General features: G+C 35.2%; 1 long non-coding RNA gene across 1 annotated transcript; it reads left to right on the top strand.

Annotated features, from left to right (window-relative positions):
• Positions 1-1,687: 1,687 nt before the first annotated feature.
• LOC111093620 lies at positions 1,688-17,734 on the top strand. Its single transcript, XR_005382850.1, has 4 exons — positions 1,688-1,791; positions 7,632-7,687; positions 16,727-16,887; positions 17,593-17,734. It is a non-coding gene; the product is annotated as an uncharacterized LOC111093620 (long non-coding RNA).
• The last annotated feature ends 1,090 nt before the right edge of the window (positions 17,735-18,824 follow it).

Raw genomic sequence — 18,824 nt, 5'->3', positions numbered from 1 at the left:
AAAATGTTCTTCTTCATCTGCCAGAGTTTAGTTTCCTTATGAATAATATAGGGGTATAATAATATTTGTATCATAGTGTTGTTTTAAAGGTTAAATAAGATAACGTAAAATGCTTAAAACATTGGTTGCATCAGTACATAATTAATAAACATTAGTACATATTTTTTATTCCATAGCAACGAGGAAATTTCCTATATACATACAAACAACAGAAGTAATGACATAAAATCCATCCTAAATCAGACCCATATTCATGAATTTGGATTTGAAGCCAAGCTGGCACAGTAGGATTGAATTTGACTAAAAATTTACCACCGATATCACAGCCAGGTGAGGAGCAATGATCTAAATACCAACACTACAGTGTGGAGCCCTGTGATAAAGTGAATCAGACCTACCAAATCAGTAAGTCCATCATGCACATAAAAACATAGCCTTACTCCTGTGCCTGGGTAGTATAGCCAGTTAAGCATCCGACTCTTGGTTTTGGCTTAGGTCGTGATTTCAGGGTCATTTGATGGAGGCCCGTGTTGGGTTCTGGGTTCTGCACGGAGCATGAAGCCTGCTTGAGACTCTCCCTGTCTTTCCCTCTGCCCCTCCCGCTTGTGCTATCTCTCTTGCTTGCTCTCTCAAATAAATTAAATAAATAAATAAATAAAAACATAGCCTTACAGTAGCTTCACCAAAGCGTGTACACACTGCCAGCCTACTTCCCAAACAGCATTCCACCCACAAGTATATTAGAGTGTTTGTCCTGTCAATCCTCACGATATTTTATCCCCATAGAGTCATTCCATTTACAGAAGTATGCATGGTGAAACAACAAATTTATGAAAATGTCATTGAAGTTTTTTTTCCCCAAATAAGTACCCTGGAGGTGTTTGCAATTACTCTTAAACCAGTTATTATTCGAGAACAATACTATGCGTGTTAGAGAAGGAAAGGGGGAAAAAAAAGGCCAGTTGATAAGGATTCAGACATTGAGTTTTTCTTCAGAGAAAGTAAATTGCCACGGAAACACACTACAGGGAATATTATATTTGAAGGGATTTCTATACTTGCAGTCAGAGAGGATCTGACTTCACTAACTGATGTGGTCATTGGTGTACACTGACAATGAAAACACTATCTACACTCATGGGTATACCTAGCTCTAGAAGTGAGACGTGATGTGAATGCATCAGGGCCTTCAAGGAAATGGGCAGAGATCCTTTAGAATTCAGCCTGGCTCTGGAAAAAGATAAAAAAGAGGATTGAGAGGGAGAGTGGAGAGAGAGAGAGAAGGGGAGGGCAGGGAGGGAGGAAAGTAGAAGCAAAGGGCTACAAAATAGTTAAATGAATAGCTTTTTTATAGATCAAACATATTTAAAACTGCTGCTCATTTGAAGCCACAATCCCTATATAAAAACTAATGATTGGAAGTTTCTCTAAAAATTTTATCCCTTCCCTTTTTTCTCCTTGAGGCCTTCCAACTCAGAGAAAGTTTTTGTGTCTGAATTTAAGGTTATTGACCTATAGCTCCCACCCGCCAGAGCATTCCGGCAGAAGAACCTAATCTGAATCATTCAAGCAGCCAGGCAAATACGCCCATGTTTGTTCTCCCACTCCATTTCAATTCAGACCATGTAGGCAATCAATACAGAGTGTAAAATAATGAGAGCATGCTTGGATACACTTGTCTCCACAGGCCTGTGTTACCACCTCCTGAACAGCCTCATATGGTAGTGATGCTTCCACGATGACAAAATCACCACCACTTACTATGCCCACATGGAAAGTCACAGTTAGCTGGTACGTGTAGTCCATTGTTCTGTAGAGACCTGCTAATCCTCCCTCATAGAAGAATGATCCCTGATGTGTAAGAAGGGTGTGATTTTTATTTTATCTATCCTAATCAATAGTTCATAAAATGAAGATATACTGATTCAGTAATTCTTCCAAATTTATATTTATTTTTAAAATAGGTATTCATCTTCATTAAACCAAAGAATTTTAACTCAAGCATTAGATTCAAAGACAGACTTAGTACACTGCTTTTTGAGACATTTGACAGTGTTGTGGCAGAGAACAGGGCAAATTCTAGTGTCTGTTTAAACTGCAGTGTGGGCAATCATCTTTTAATCCTTTGTTTTTATCTAAGATCTGAGCTGTTTGAATTATAGTGTAAACTTGAAATGATAAGACAGAAATAAAACCACTTGAAATACTTTATAGGGTGAAAGGATCCTATAAAGACCCATAAACTCCAAAAGCACTGATTGGATTTGCCTTTTGTAAACAAAATCTGGAGTTTGAGTACAGAGAATAAGACAGAGCTCCTTTCTGTCAGTATAAAGCTCTAGGAGATCTCTGTGTGTGCAATATTCTACATACTGGTAAAATTGTGGGGGGGGAGGGCACAATATGCAGTGCATGACAGTAGGGAAAGATTAGATCATGTCAGTAGTGTTCAGTTCTAATCTTTATTCTGTATTCATCAGTCTTAACATATTGGACAAAACAATGATTACCTCTTAGATTCTTCTCAGTAAAATAAAAATAAATTATATTTTCCCATTTTAGTGAACTAAGTTATAGATCCAATGCTCACAAAAATTTAATTACTATGTAAATGGAAACTCTCAATATTTGTATTGATTGAGATCCAGACCATGTACTTAACTTTGATAAAAGACTCCATGTAAAGCCACATGAATTCACCCTCTGCAGTTCTCCTTCAGTCCTGGGTCAGGCTGAAAAGGGAGAGGTCACTCCTTAAAATTCTTATTCTAGTTAAAAATGGACAAGAACTTCACATGTATCATATTTTTCCATTCAGCTTAGAACTTGATGAGTAAAGCAGAAGCTCGTGTAGGAGTAATGTTTAACTCTATTCCACTGACCTTTTTTTTTTAATATTTTATTTATTTATTCATGAGAGACACAGAGAGAGAGAGAGAGAGGCAGAGACACAGGCAGAGGTAGAAGCAGGCTCCACGCAGGGAGCCCGATGTGGTACTCGATCCGGGTCTCCAGGATCATGCCCTGGGCCGAAGGCTGTGCTAAACGGCTGAGCCACCTGGGTTGCCCAGACTGGTACATTTTTTTTTACCAATGACGAACTTACATTGACACATCATACCCATCCAAGGTCCATAATTACATTAAGGTTCAATCTTGGTGCTGTACATTCCATGATTTTAGACAACTAAGAAATTACATGTATCCATCATTATAGCGTCATATGGAGTATACTCACTGCCCTAAAAGTCCTCTGTATTCTTCCTGTTCATCCTCCTTTGTCCTTAAGTCCTAACAGTCACTGACTTTTTTACTGTCTACATAGTTTTGCATTTTCCAGAATGTCGTATAGTTGGAATTATATGGTATTTAGCCTTTTTATATTGACTTATTTCAGGGCACCTGTGTGGCTGGCTCAGTCAAGTTTCTGCCTTTGGCTCAGGTCATGATCCCAGGGTTCTGGAATCAATCTCCTCATAAGGCTCCCTGCTCAGCGGGGAGCCTGCTTCTCCCTCTCCTCCAGCTCATGTTCTCACTATCTCTGTTTCTCTCCCAAATGAATAAATAATTTTTTTTAAAAAAAGATTGACTTCTTTCACTTAATAATGTGTATTTAAGACCCCTCTCTATCTCTTCATGGCTTGATAGACCATTTCTTTTTAGCACTGAATAATACTCTGCTCTCTGGATGTACCATATTTATTTATCAATTCATCTCCTGAAGGACACCTGGGTTGCTTCCAAGTGTTAGGAATTATGAACAAAGATACTATAAACATCCATGTGTAATGTAAGTCTTTGTAAGTTTTCAACTTCTTTGAGTAAATACCAGGGATTATAATTGTTGTATCATATGGTTAGAGTATGTGTAGTCTTGTAAGAAACTGCCACTCTGTCTTACAAAGTGGATAGACCATTTTGCATTTCCACCAGCTTTATATGAGAGCTCCTCTTGCTCCACCTCTTTGTCAGCACTTGATATTATCAGTGTTCCAGAATTTGGCCATTCAAATATGTATGTAGTGGTATTTCATTCTCGTTTTAATATGCGTTTCTCTAATGATCCATAATAAGGAACAACTTTTCATAGGCTTATTTGCCATCTATACATCACTTTGGTGAGATGTCTGTTAAGATAATTGGTGCATTTTGGGCAGCCCAGGTGGTTCAGCAGTTTAGCACCACCTTCAGCCCAGGGCGTTATCCTGGAGACCCGGGATTGAGTCCTACGTCAGGCTCCTGCATGGAGTCAGTTTCTCCCTCTGCCTGTGTCTCTTCCTTTCTCTCTCTGTGTGTCTCTCATGAATAAATAAAATGTTAAAGAAAAAAAAAAGATAATTGGTCCATTTTATGATAAGTTTCTGTTCTTATTGTTGAGTTTAGTTTTTTATATACTTTGGATAGCCGTTCTTCATTGAAGTATGTCTTGTAAATATTTCATCCCTCTCTGTGGGATTCTCTCTCTCTCTCTCTCTTTTTTTTTTTTTTTTGTAACCATTCTTTTTAAAAAATTATTATTATTGGAGTTCAATTTGCCAACATTTAGCATAACACCCATTGCTCATCCCACCAAGTGCCCCCCTCAGTGCCCATCACCCAGTCACCCCAACCCCCCACCCACCTCCCTTTCCACTACCCCTTGTTCGTTTCTCAGAGTTAGGTGTCTCTCAGGTTTTGTCACCCTCACTGATATTTTCACTCCTTTCACTTTATTCCCTTTCACTAATTTTTTTTTTAATATTTTATTTATTTATTCATGAGAGACAGAGAGAGAGAGAGGCAGAGACACAGGCAGAGGGAGAAGCAGGCTCCATGCAGGGAGCCCGATGTGGGACTCGATTCCAGGTCTCCAGAATCATGCCCTGGACTGAAGGCGGCGCTAAACCGCCGAGCCACCCGGGCTGCCCCCCCTTTCACTAATTTTTATATTCCCCAAATGTTGAGACCATATAATCTTTGTCCTTCTCCAATTGACTTATTTTACTCAGCATAATACCCTCCAGTTCCATCCATGTCAAAGCAAATGGTGGGTATTTGTCGTTTCCAATGGCTGAGTAATATTCCATTGTATACATAGACCACATCTTCTTTATCCATTCATCTTTCGATGGACACCAAGGCTCCTTCCACAGTTTGGCTATTGTGGACATTGCTGCCATAAACATTGGGGTGCAGGTGTTCCGGCATTTCACTGCATCACTATCTTTGGGGTAAATCCCCAGCAGTGCAATTGCTGGGTCATAGGGCAGGTCTATTTTTAACTCTTTGAGGAATCTCCACAGAGTTTTCTGTGGGATTATCTTTCACAGAGCATAAGTTTTCGATTTTAATCAAATCCAGCTAATCAAATACATAGTTTGTGGATTGTGCCTTTGGTGTTGTATCTAACAAGGGATCTTCAAACCCAAGGTCATCTCGATTTTCTAATATTTTGTCTTCTAGGAGTATTATGGTTTTGCATTTTACAATTAGGTCTGTAACCTATTTTGAGCTAATTTTTATGAAGGATATGAAATCTGTGCCTACGTTCATTGTTTGCATATGGCTATCCTATTCTGGCACTATTTGTGAAAAGATTATCATTTCTCGATTGTGTTGACTTTGCAGTTTTGTCAAAAATCATGTGACTATATTTACAGCAGTCTATTTCTGAGCACTCTGTTCTGTTCCACTGATTTATTTTCTGTTCTTTCACCAATACCAAACACTTTCCTGTTTACTGTTCCTTTATAGTAAGTCTTGAAGTCAGGTAGTGTCAGTCCTCCAACTTTATTCTTCTCCTTCAAGATGCTTAGGAATTCTCTGTTAGATCAATTAGTAGTAAGAAAATTTTCTAAAACTATAAATAAAATAAAATAGTTTGTATTTTGCTTTCACTTAGTCCTCTGATGTTTTCCCTTCTTTATGTACAGCCAAGTTGATGGCCTATTCTTTTTCCCATCTCTCTAAAGAATTTCTAACATTTCTTGCAAGTCACAACTACTGGCAACAAATTCCCTCAATTTTTGTTTGCCTGAGAATATATTTCTCCTTCACTTTTAAAAGATAATTTCACAGAGTACAGAATTCTAGCTTAGTGGGTTTTTTTTTTTTAATTTTCTCTCAACACCTTAATATTTCACTGTCTTGTTTGAATGGTTGTTTTTTGTTTTTGTTTTTAAGATTTTTTATTTATTTCTTTATTTGAGAGAGAGAGAGCACCAGTGGGAGGGTAGATATAAGAAGGGCAAAGGGAGAGGGAGAAGCAGACTCCCTACTGAGCAGGGAACCCAATGCAGGACTCAATCTCAGGACTCTGGGATCATGACCTGAGCCGAAGGCAGACGCTCAACCGACTGAGCCACCCAGGCACCCCTGGATGGCTTCTTAGGAGAAGTCATCTGTATTTATTATCTTTCTCTATATGCAAGGTGTTTTTAGTCTCTAGCTTCTTTAGGAAATTTTTATCTTTTTTTATAGTTTAAAAATAATATGTCTAGGTTTTAGCATTTATCTTGCTTGGTGTTCTCTGAGCTTCCTACATCTGTGGTTTGGTATCAGACATTAACTCGCAGAAACTCTGTCATTACTATATTAATAGTCTCTTCCTTTATCTCTTGTTTCTCCTTCTAGTTTTCCCATTATACATGTGATTCCTTTGTGGTTGTCCTGTGGTCCTTGTATATTCTGTTGTGGGTTGTTGGTGGTTTGTTGGTTTGTTTGTCTGTTTTCAGTCTTTCTTTGCTTTTCAGTTTTGGAGGTTTCTGTTGATCTATCCTAAAGCTTAGAATCATGCCTCAGCTGTGTTCTATCTACTGGTCAGATCATCAAAAGTATCCTTTACTTGTTTGTATTTTTTTTATAACATTTCCTTTTGTTTTTTCTTAGGATTTCCACCTCTCTACTTATAACACCCATCTGTTCTCACATGCTGTCTACTTTAAACATTAAAGTTCTTAGAATATTTATTGTAGTTGTTTTAAATTATTAATCTCATCCCCACTATGTCTGGTTTTGATGCTTGCTCTATCTCTTCAAATTGTGGGTTCTGTCTTTTGGTATACCTTGTAACTTTCTGACAGCCAGGCATGATATACTGGGTAAAAGGAACCTCTGTAAATAAGTCTTTAGTAATGTGGTGATAAGTGTGTGGAGGGGAGCTAAGTGCTTTATAGTGTTATAATGAGGATTCAATTTCTTAGTAAGCCTATGCCTCTAAACTCACAAGTACTTCTCAGGATTTTTCCCCCTCACATGATGTGAAACAGATGGTTGAAAATAGGCTGTTGCTTTGTATTTCTCTTTTCTCTTTTGGAAGGCTAGAGCTATGTTGGTTACTTCCCTTCCCCCAGGTCAGTTAGGCTCTGATAAAGTCCTAGCAAGTTAGACTTTAATTAACAGATTCCTCTGGGGATAGATCTTGTTAAGAAAAACAGAATACCTGGGTATTTCAAATCGTTGCTTTTTCCTTCCCCCTGCAAGGAATGAAGGCTTTTTACCTGGTACTTGCTGTTGAGAACCTGCTCTACCTCCTGGAGATAGAAAAAAAAAAAAAAAAAAAAAAGTGAATGCTTCCCCATGACTGGTTTCTTTTGTAGTTTTTAACTCTCAAATTTGTCTATTCTGAGGATCTAGTGCTTTGTCAATTACAGATCTGGTTTTCCTACTCTTGCCTACCTGACTCTGGTTCCCATGGAGGTTTCAGCTGGTGAGTTTCTGCTCTGGTAAGCTGTAGTTTTCTGTATTTGCCTGTCAATTTCTCCAAATTTAGGTCCAAGAGTTTGCACTGTGACCTCACTTTTCTTATGAATCTAAGAATAATTGTTGATTTTTTCAATTTGTTTGGCTTTTTACATGTTTTCAAGTCAGAATGACAACCCTAATCTCCTTACATGCAGAACCAGAAACCAGAAGTTCCAATATCTGTTTTTTTTAATTAATTCAAATACCTAGAAATCCATAAAGGCAACTAAGAGTTGGGGAACAAGAAATTTGAGGGAAGTTAAATGAGGAGATTTAAGCCCAAGAATTAGAATTACTTTTCTCTCTGAAGCATTTGCCAATTTGCAAGAAGCAGCCTACAAGTTGAGGAGCATAGCAGTTTCCATCAGTCTCAAAGAGCTGAGGGTATAACCATTGGAGTTTAAGTCACACTATGATAAAAATCCCATTTATGTAGATTATATTTTCAGTTGATACTCTTGACTAATCATATAGTATTAAGGGAAAAAAAGACAGGCAAACTTAGCCAGAAACCCTGTATCTGATCAATTCATTCTCAGCTTGTGCTGAAATTCTTTCCCTAGCCTAAAGTAAATTCCTATTGAAAGATAACATCAGCAGAGCCTCAAATTATCTCAATAAGTTTTTTTTTAAATATATAACAGTTGGCATTCAATCAAAGTGCATCAAAATCAACAGAAATCAAAAGAAAGTAAGTGATCAATTAAACTTACGAACAATAATAATCCATGAAATATAAAAGAAATGTACAATATGGAAAAACTCACAATGACAAAATTAATCTTTCAAAAATTAACAGAAAATTCCTATAGCAAGGAAGAGGAAAAGGAAGAGAGGTGGAGGGAGGGAAGAAGGAGGAAGTGGAGGAGGAATGAAAGAAGATAGTGAAGGAGAAAAAGACACAGAAACTGAGTGGAGGAGGGAAGAAAAAAGACAGAGAAAAAACTAAAAATTAGGAGTAAAAAGAATGAAAGGTGGCCCCACAGGTATTAAATATATATTATATAATTTAAATAACTTTATATAAAAAATTTGAAAATTAGAATAAAAATAGAAAATTTTCAGAAAAATCACTAACTTTGAATACTGTTAAATTTATTAAGGAAACTGAATCTTTATTTCTCAAAAGAGAGGAAGAAAAATCTTCCCAGAAATCTTCCAGGTCTGAATGGCTTCTGTGAGAAATCCTTGCAAATGGCTAAGAAAGTGATAGCACCAATCATGCACCAATTCTTTCTAGAAAAAATATTAATGATTTCCAATTCTTTCTATGAGATCAAAATAAGCTACAGTAAAATTCTTAAAAGATTTTTTAAAAAATTCTTAAAAGATTCCATCTAAAAGAATAACAATATAACATAATCATCATCATCATCATCTTAACAAAATTCATGTAAAACTTTTAAATACTGAGACTAAATAAACACGTGTGGTGGGAATATTGGAAATAAGTTGTCCTTTCCACATTAGCTATAATCAATGTAACTACAATAAAAAGCCAAACAAGTCTTGGTAATTGACAAAATATTCTAAATTATATTAAAATGCCAAAAGGCCAAGAATTATCAAGACAATCTTGAAGAAAACAAAGTCAAAGATCTCTTATTATCAGAAATTATGCTTTATTACAATATCTAATATGTAAAACACTGTGGGTTTTGACACAAAGAAAGTCAAATAAATTAATGGGTCAGAATAAAGTATCCAGAACATGCATATGAGCACTTGATTTATGATGAAGGATGCATTACAAAGTCATGGGAAAAGGATGTTCTTTGATCCAACAATGGTGCTGGGTCAATGGGATAGCCATATGTGAAACATTATGTCAGCCCCTTACCACACCATATACAAATGTCAATGCCAACTGCATTAACTCCATTGTAGATTTAAAACTGAAAAATAAAACCAGAAGCTTTTTTGTAGATAACATAAAAAGATTCCTTCTTTTTCTTAGTAAGATAAGCAAATAATTCTTAAATAGGACGCAAAATATATGAACTATAAAGAAAATATTGATACATTAAACTATAATATATTGAAATACAATGTATTTAACATATAGAGTAAAATTACAAACCACAAACTAGAAGATATTTGCAGTACATACATCTGACAAAAAATTCTATTCAAAATAAATAAAGATCTCTGAGAAAGAAAACCTAATTTTAAAAAGTACAGAAAACAGGAAGAGAAAGCATAAAGAGAAAATAGGTTAAAAAAAAAACTTTAAAAAATTGCTCCAAATTCAGTTCTCAGGGAAATGCAAGGTAAAATGTCAACATTATACAATCAAAAAAAAAAAAAAAAACCACTAAACAGCTAAATGAAAGTAAAATGTAGTAACAATTACTGTACCATTTACTTTTCTACCAAAAATGTGTGCTGGTTTCATATTTTCCACATTCTTGTTAACATTTGTTGTTTGCAACTTTTTAAATTTTAGCTATTCAGATGAGTGGATAATGAAAACATATTATGGATTAATTCTCACGTCCTTGATGACTAATAAACTGAAATAAATTGAACACTTTTTCATGTGAAATAATCATCTATTTTCCCAGACATACTTGTTTATACTATATTGTACAAATAATTTACAGGACCTTTCTGCCAGTGAAAACAACTCACCAAAATGAAAAATAGGAAGAAAAAAATCCAGTATTTATTTTCCTTTTACCTCATGTATACACAAAAGTAAATATACAGTGAATTAATTATTTTATGTGTGGGAAAATAAGATAACAAGAAGTTAAATATTATAATTCTGTTTTTATGTAAGTAATAAATTAAGTGTCCATCAATAGATAAATAAAGACAATGTGATACATATTACTTGCCCATAAAAAAGGGATAAGGTCTTGACATTTGTGACAACATGGATGGACCTAGAGGGTATTATTTTAAGCAAAATAAGTCAGACAGAAAAAGACAAATACCATACCACTTCACTTAAATATAGAATCGAAAAAACAAAACAAATAAACAAACAAACAAAAAGCAAAATCAGACCTACAAATATAGATAACAAACTGATGGTTGCCACAGGGGAGGGAGTAGAGGGATGGCAAAATGGGTGAAGGGAAGTGAGAGATTCAGGCTGCCAGTTATGGAAGAAGTCATGGGAATAAATGGTACAATATAGGGAATATGGGCAGAGTTATTGTAATAGAATTGTATGGCGATGGATGGTAGTTACACTTGTGATGAGTATGGCATAACATATAGAGTTGTTGAATCCCTATGTTGTGTACCTGAAACTAATGTTGCATTGTGTGATAACTAAATTCAAAAAAGAAAAGAAAAGAAAAAAAAAACAGTCTTTCTGTGATGGAGTTAAGTTAGACAAGTAAAATGTTATAACTTTCTTTTTATTCATAGAATTTATTTATGTTTAAGCTTATTTAAAGTTTATTGTTGTGTAAACTGCATATCAACTTTATTTTTGAGAGTCTAAACTTAGTTCTTTATAGCTTGATAAGAGGTCTATGAGATGCCACAATATATTAACTATTAAGTCACCCAGTGGTGTTAATATACCCACTACTGATCTACTAACTCATTCAAAAAATATTATTTACACTATTTGAAAGCTGCTAATTTACACAGAGAGGAGAAAAAATATAAGACTCGGTAGAAAATAAAACAGAACAAACATGTGATCTGCAGTCTATATAATTTAAATAAACAACCTAAAATAACGCAAATAACATCCCCCGAAGACAAAATATTTTGTTCCTTCTTTTTGATTATTGTTATTCATGAATGATTTTAAAACATGTGTCTACCTGGAAATATCCTGCAAATATTATGTTAATACAATAGAAATAAAACACAATTTTTACTTCTTGGGTTTAAAAGAGTTTTATTGAGTCTACCTTCCATTTTCATTAGTAAACTATAGAAAATAACATGTGTAATTATCGCAGCAGAATAACTAAACAACAAACATCCCTATAATCTCATTTACTATTAAGGTATTCCCTGGAATAAAATTAATGTTTCTTATATGGTTAAAATCAATAAGACAAATCATAAGACATATTGTTAATAGTAACTTTGATTCAGACACTCCCAAATTGCAGATTATGTGTGTACGTATGTATATAACATACATACATTCATTCATCTACTTATCATTCATTCATTCATCTACTTATCAAATATGTATTTAACAATAGCCGTAATAAATGCTGAGAACCATATATACAAATCTTCATGGAACTTTTATGATTTAGGTAATCATAAAATCCAAAATGAATATGCTGAATTTGATATCTCTGACCATACTAACATACTCAGCATCTACACTTAATAGGTTAATTTGTGTACTTTAGACCTCTTTTATTTCTGAAATAAATCTAAGAGCTATCTCTATTTTTTTTTGAAGACCAATGAAGAGCATGACAATCTATTCTTTTCATATAACTACAGAGAAGACACACTGAAAATTTGATTCAATTTCTTAAATTTCAGATTATTTTCTCACCACCTGCCTTAGGTGATCTACGTGGGATTAATTCTCAACTGTTAGCTTCTTAAAAGAAAACCTTGGGATCCCTGGGTGGCGCAGCGGTTTGGCGCCTGCCTTTGGCCCAGGGCTCGATCCTGGAGACCCGGGATCGAATCCCACGTCGGGCTCCCGGTGCATGGAGCCTGCTTCTCCCTCTGCCTGTGTCTCTGCGCCTCTCTCTCTCTCTCTCTGTGACTATCATAAATAAATAAAAATTAAAAAAAAAAAAATAAATAAATAAATAAAAGAAAACCTTGTTTTCATGGACTTTATATTCTACTGATTCATCAAAAATGCAAGTGAATTGAGATGTTTATCAAATGTACTGTTGAAAGAATTTTTTTAAATGACTTCTAAGCTCCTCCCTAACTGAAATTTTGACACAGAAAATTTTAACCAGAAATATGTCCACTTACTAATAGTAATAAGTGCAAATATTTAACACATTTTTATTTGTTTGACTTTTATTCCTTCATAAAAATTAAACGGAAGAGTTTCTTTAAAGTATAACTAATTTCACCTCATATATATTGATAATATATTTCCAGACTTGAGTCACCCATTTTTCATCTAATAAGTGTGATCCTGCTAAAAGTCTGCTGGAAGTTAGGATTACTGAAAGATTGCACATTCGACTCTCTTCTTTGAGAATTGTATTTCAAGGCATTTTTGATTGAATTATGCATATAACTCAATTCTCCTTTTCCTAATTTGTAATTTCAAAAATTAAAAAGAATTAACCAGCAGGGTGCCTGCCTGGTTCATTTAGAAGAGTGTGGAACTCTTGATCTTGGAGCCATGAGTTTAAATCCCATATTGGGTATAGAGATTACTTAAAAATGAGAGAAAAGCAAAGAAAAGAATGGAAAGAGGTGAAGAAAAAGGAAAAGAAAAGAATTAACTAGCAAGACAGGTAAGGCAATTTCCTTCAGCAAAGGAGAAGTAAATATAATTATGTATAAATAAATATACATCTCTTTCAGTATCACCCAAGTGTCTGTTAAAAATGAAGATTCCCAGTCTTCAGGCCTGATAAATTAGATCTTATAAAATCTGTTAGTGGCAAAGCTAGGAATAAAATTTTTATGTCCCACCTTCTGGTACTATGTTTTATTCTTTCATTCTTCTTTCATTCCAAATGAAGTATCCATATTTTTTGGTGCAAAGTGTTTTAAAGATGTCAGTTTCATTGTTATCAATACAAAGGCACTGTAAAGTGCAGATAGGATCAAAGTATTTCTGAATCTACATATGTTCATTGAAACTTTTCATTCTCTTGAATTTACCATAATTCCTTCATAGAGCAGGATGTGTGTACGAGGGTATTTGAATTACCCAAATCCAGACCTTCTAAGGTTTCTCTGTAATTTAACTTGATGAAATATTTTTAAATACCTAATTTCATGTGATTTCTTACTAATCTTCCCTTTCCAAGTTCATGGAAAGGTAAAAATGAAAGCATTTATTTATTTGTATTATAGTACACTTAAGATATCAAAATTTTCTAATGAAATATTTCAGTAGCATTGGGATAAAATTGGTGTCCAACACAAATCAACAAAGTACTGAGGAGAAGAAAAGAAAGAATATTTCTGACAAACAAGACCCCAGTTAACATCAGTGTTAATGATTTTATTTTAAAAATGTAGATGGATGATCATTGGCAGTCTAATTAAAGCTCAGATGAGGTCTTTAAGGAGCAAAAACTCAAGTTTTTGAGAGATAAAGACTTCACAGAGAATCACTGAGAATCCTGTCCTTAATAACTAAATTAACCATAAGTTCGAATACTACACACTAATTTCTGTAATGGTCTACAAAAAAAAAAATTAGAAAAAAACTGAAGTGTATTTTTAAAATGATTAATTCAGCACACGTATTTTTTCCTTACTTGGAAATTGATTTAATGAACAATTAAAATAATGTTTCCTGGGAATCCCTGGGTGGCTCAGTGGTTTAGTGTCTGCCTTAGGCCCAGGGCATGATCCTGGAGTCCTGGGATCTAGTCCCAGGTCAGGCTCCCTGCATGGAGCCTGCTTCTCCCTCTGCCTGTGTCTCTGCCTCTCTCTCTCTCTCTCTCTCTCTCTGTCTTTCATGAATAAATAAAATCTTAAAAAAATAAAATAAAATAAATAAAATAAAATAAAATAAAATAATAAAATAAAATAAAATAATATTTCCTGTTCTGATTAGGTAATGTTCTTAATAAATTATCCTGCTTCTCATCATTTGTTCATATTCTTCCCTATGTGTTTTATCATGATGTACAAACATTTAGAAGAAATTATTTTTTTTTTTAAGTTTTTTTTTTTTTATTTATTTATGACAATCACACACACACACACACACAGAGAGAGAGAGGCAGAGACACAGGCAGAGAGAGAAGCAGGCTCCATGCACCGGGAGCCCGACGTGGGACTCGATCCCGGGTCCCCAGGATCGCGCCCTGAGCCAAAGGCAGGCGCCAAACCGCTGCGCCACCCAGGGATCCCCTACATTTAGAAGAAATTAAGTTCTAAACTCCTACATATCTTTTTGAAATATATCCCAGTTATATTTAAAGTTCTTTTGTATATTCTTTTGTCTTAAAAGGATGGAGAATATGGATGGTAAACCAGATATATTATGAATACTTCAGGGTTAAAACTGTGTGGAATATTACATACCCATAAAAAGGATGAGATTATGCCATCTGAGACAACATGGATGGACATAGAGGGTATTATGCTAAGTGAAACAAGTCAGACTGAGAAAGACAAATACCACATGATTCTACTCATAAATGGAATCTAAAAATATGAATAAAAAAACAAAAGGCAAAATCAGAACTATAAATACAGAAAACAAACTGATGGTTTGTCATTCAACAAAATGGGTGGAGGGAGTAGTAGATACAGGCTTCTAATCATGGGAATAAAAAGGAGAGCATAAGGAACATGGTCAATGATTTTGTAATAGTGATATAATGGTAGCTACACTTGGGGTAGCTATATCTGTGGTAAACACAGCAAATGTATAACTTGTCAAATCATTATGTTGTACACTTGAAACTAATGTAACATTGTATCAACTATACTCAAATTTTAAAAAATAAATAAATGATAAAAACAAAGTAAAAAAATGAAGTAAACAAAACAAAGTATATGTGAACTCACAATGAATATTATTCAGGGAAGCTGCACATAAAATGAATACAAAAAAATAAAATAGCTCAATAAAAATTTATTGAGCAACTGCCAATATCTAAGATAAGTCCTTCAATACAGAAAGTATTTAATAAATTATTCTTTAACTGGTTTAAACATAGAATTTCACATAGCAGCTTTATGCAAGTCACTATGTGAATACTTAAATCCAATAATATTCCCCAAAACATAATTTTAGACATAATAATATGAGTAAGGAAACTGGAGTTAGAGTTGCCAAGGATCCCTAGAGCTAAACAAGGCTGCAAACCCAAGTCTATAGACTCCAAAGACCACAAGGGATCTACTATTCTACACTTCCTCTCTTTAAGGGAGGATAATACATAAGGTATTTCAAAAGAAAATATTTAGGACTCCATCACAAAAATTTAAGCCCTAAAAATCTAGAAAAAGTATCACCCAGAATAACTAGACATTTTTGGCTGGTTTTTAAACCTAGCTTCAACACCCCTGATGCCCCTGCTAGATACCACACTGTTTTCTGTTCTGGCTTCCTCATTATCATTTCTTGATCAGCCCTATTGTTTAAGCTCAGTATCTCCCCTTGTTTTATGTGGGTCTTTCATATTCCAATTCTCTACAACCTAACTTCAGCCAAATTTTATCTTTTAATCACTCTATGCCTGCTCTTTACCCTCCTTAAAAAAGAAGGATAATACTGATAATGCATCATCAACCTATGGCTGTAGGTTCACATAGCTGATGTACTAATATAGTAGTACTTAGCTACATAAGTAATTTTGTAAGCATATTTCTGGTTTTCACACATTTGCCCAAGGATTCTAAGCATTTAAATCTGAATTAGATTTTATTAAGTACTTTCTGCATTCAAGAGAGTACCAGGGATAGACAATGTAAATGATATGATCCATCTGAGATTGTATTCAATATAGATGGAAATATACAAATATATATATATATACAGTTGATGCTTGATTAATGTGGAGGTTAGATGTTGCATATAACTTTGGTCTCTACAACAACTTAACTACTAATAACCTACTGTTGACCCAATGCCTCACCAATAACATAAAAATTTGATTAACACATATTTTGTATGTTCTATGTATTACTTACTGTATTCCTACCATGAAGTAAGATAGAGGAAAGAAAATGCTATTAATAAAATCATAAGGAAGAGAAAATACATCTACATAACTGAACTGTATTAAAGATGTATAAGTGAACCCACATAGTTCAAACTCATGCTGTTCAAGAGTCAACTGTATATACAAAATGTGAGCATAATGAAATTTCATTTAAAATTATATAATGTGCTGGACAGGGGGAAGATGGCAGAAGAGTAGAGGACATGTGTTTCATCTGGTCCCTTGAATTCAACTAGTCATCTATCAAATCATTCTGAACACCTGTGAATTCAACCTGAGATCTAAGAAAAGAATTGCTGGAATTGTACAAGTAGAAAAACAACTACTTTTTTGTAAGGTAGGTGGTGTGGAGACATGAATCTGAAGGGTTATATGGGAAGATAAACCACGGGTGGGGGAGCCTCCATAAACCTGCTACTGAAAAGTGATATAACAGTGGAGCACAGAATCAGAACTTTTAGAAGTCTGCTCCTGTGAGGGACATCACTGCCTGAAATGTGCTCAGGTGGCAAAACAGGGCAGTATCTTCTAGGTGGGACAGTGTGTTCCCAGGATCCCCAGAGTCACAGAAAGAATGGGAGTGTGTAAGTTCAGCAGAGTTCCCAAGTATTGGAGTGGGGGAAGCTGTCTAGAGTTAGTAAGCCCCAGAGTGGCCTCTCATTTAGGTGTTGCCATAAACCATGAACTGCAGCAGGATTGGCAACTGCTCTCCAAGCAGGGGCCCAGCAAGCAACAATCCCTGGGAGATGCTGCTCCTTCCCAGGGAGGAGCAGTGTGGGTACACACACAAACAGGTAACTGCTCCCTGAGCAAGGGCCCAGTGAGCCCCAGGGCCATGGGGAGACCTCTCTCCCTCTTCTTGGAGAATCAGCAGAGGTGCACACTGCAGGAATCTGCAGAGTTTAGCACACACAAAGGTGCTTAACTGCTTTTCCCTGAGAGTGCACTGAAGAATGGGAGCTGAGATCTTGGTTGGTCTATGGGGCTGGAGATTGGGGCACCACCATTTTACTTTTTTTTTTTTTTTCATTCTCAAAAGCAGCATGGAAAACCTCCAGGGAACAAAAGCTATGTAAAGCAACATGAAGCAGCTTATACCTTGCCCCCTAGTACAGGATGGTGCAACTCCCCCCACACAAATACACCTGAGAATCAGTGCACCAGGCTCTTTCCCTAGAAGACCAGCAGGAACATTTTTTTTAAGTCTTTTTTAAATTTTCATTTTTACATTTAAATTTTATAAATAAATTTTATAACTATTCTTCATTTTTGGCTTCCTTTCACTGTATTCAATGTTATTTTGTGTGTGTGTGTGTGTGTGTGTGTGTGTGTACACACACAATTTTGGAATTAGTGGTCCTCTAACAAACAGACCAAAATACACCCAGGACCAACTGGACCACACTATTTTATCCACCTATGTAATTCTATTCTCTCTTTTCCCTATCTTTTTTCTTTGCTTTTTTGGTTTCTGACTTCTTCAGATATGTCTACTGTGTATTTTGCTGAGCTCACGATTGATATTTTTTTATTTTGTCTCTTGTTCACCTAATCCTTTCTGGACAAACTGACTAAGGAGAAATTCACAGCAAAAGAAGAATCAGAAGGGATCCCTGGGTGGCTCAGCAGTTTAGTGCCTGCCTTTGGCCCAGGGCACAATCCTGGAGTCCCGGGATCGAGTCCCGCCTTGGGCTCCTGGCGTGGAGCCTGCTTCTCCCTCCTCCTGTGTCTCTGCCTCAATCTCTCTCTCTCTCTCTCTCTGTCTATCATAAATAAATAAATAAATAAATAAATAAATAAATAAATAAATAAATCAATCTTAAAAAAAGAAAGAAGAATCAGAGGTAAATACTTTCTGCCATAGACCTAACCAATATGGATATAAGTAAAATGTCAGAAATAGAATTCAGAATAATTATTATAAAGCTACTAGCTGGGCTTGGAAAAAAGCATAAAAGACACTAGAGAATCTCTTAGTGTAGAAATTAAATATAACCAGACCAAAATAAAAAAAAAACACTTTAACTGAGATGCAGTCTACAATGGTTTCTCTAACCTCTAGGGTAAGTGAGACAGGAGAGATTCAGTGACATAGAAGACAAAATGATGGAAAGAAAGGAAGCTGAGGAAAAGAGAGAAACAATTAAACAAACAAACATAAGGGGAGGCTTTGAAAAATCAGCAATACATTAAAGTGAAATAATATTAGAATTCTTGGGGTCCCAGAGGAAGAAGAAAGAAAAAGAGAGGGACAGAAGGTATATTTGAGCAAGT

The sequence above is a fragment of the Canis lupus genome, chromosome 32 (assembly GCF_011100685.1).
Source record: "Canis lupus familiaris isolate Mischka breed German Shepherd chromosome 32, alternate assembly UU_Cfam_GSD_1.0, whole genome shotgun sequence".
In the NCBI taxonomy this organism is placed as follows: domain Eukaryota; kingdom Metazoa; phylum Chordata; class Mammalia; order Carnivora; family Canidae; genus Canis; species Canis lupus.
Note: the sequence above shows the minus strand (reverse complement) of the source record. Positions and strands in the feature narration are given on the sequence as shown.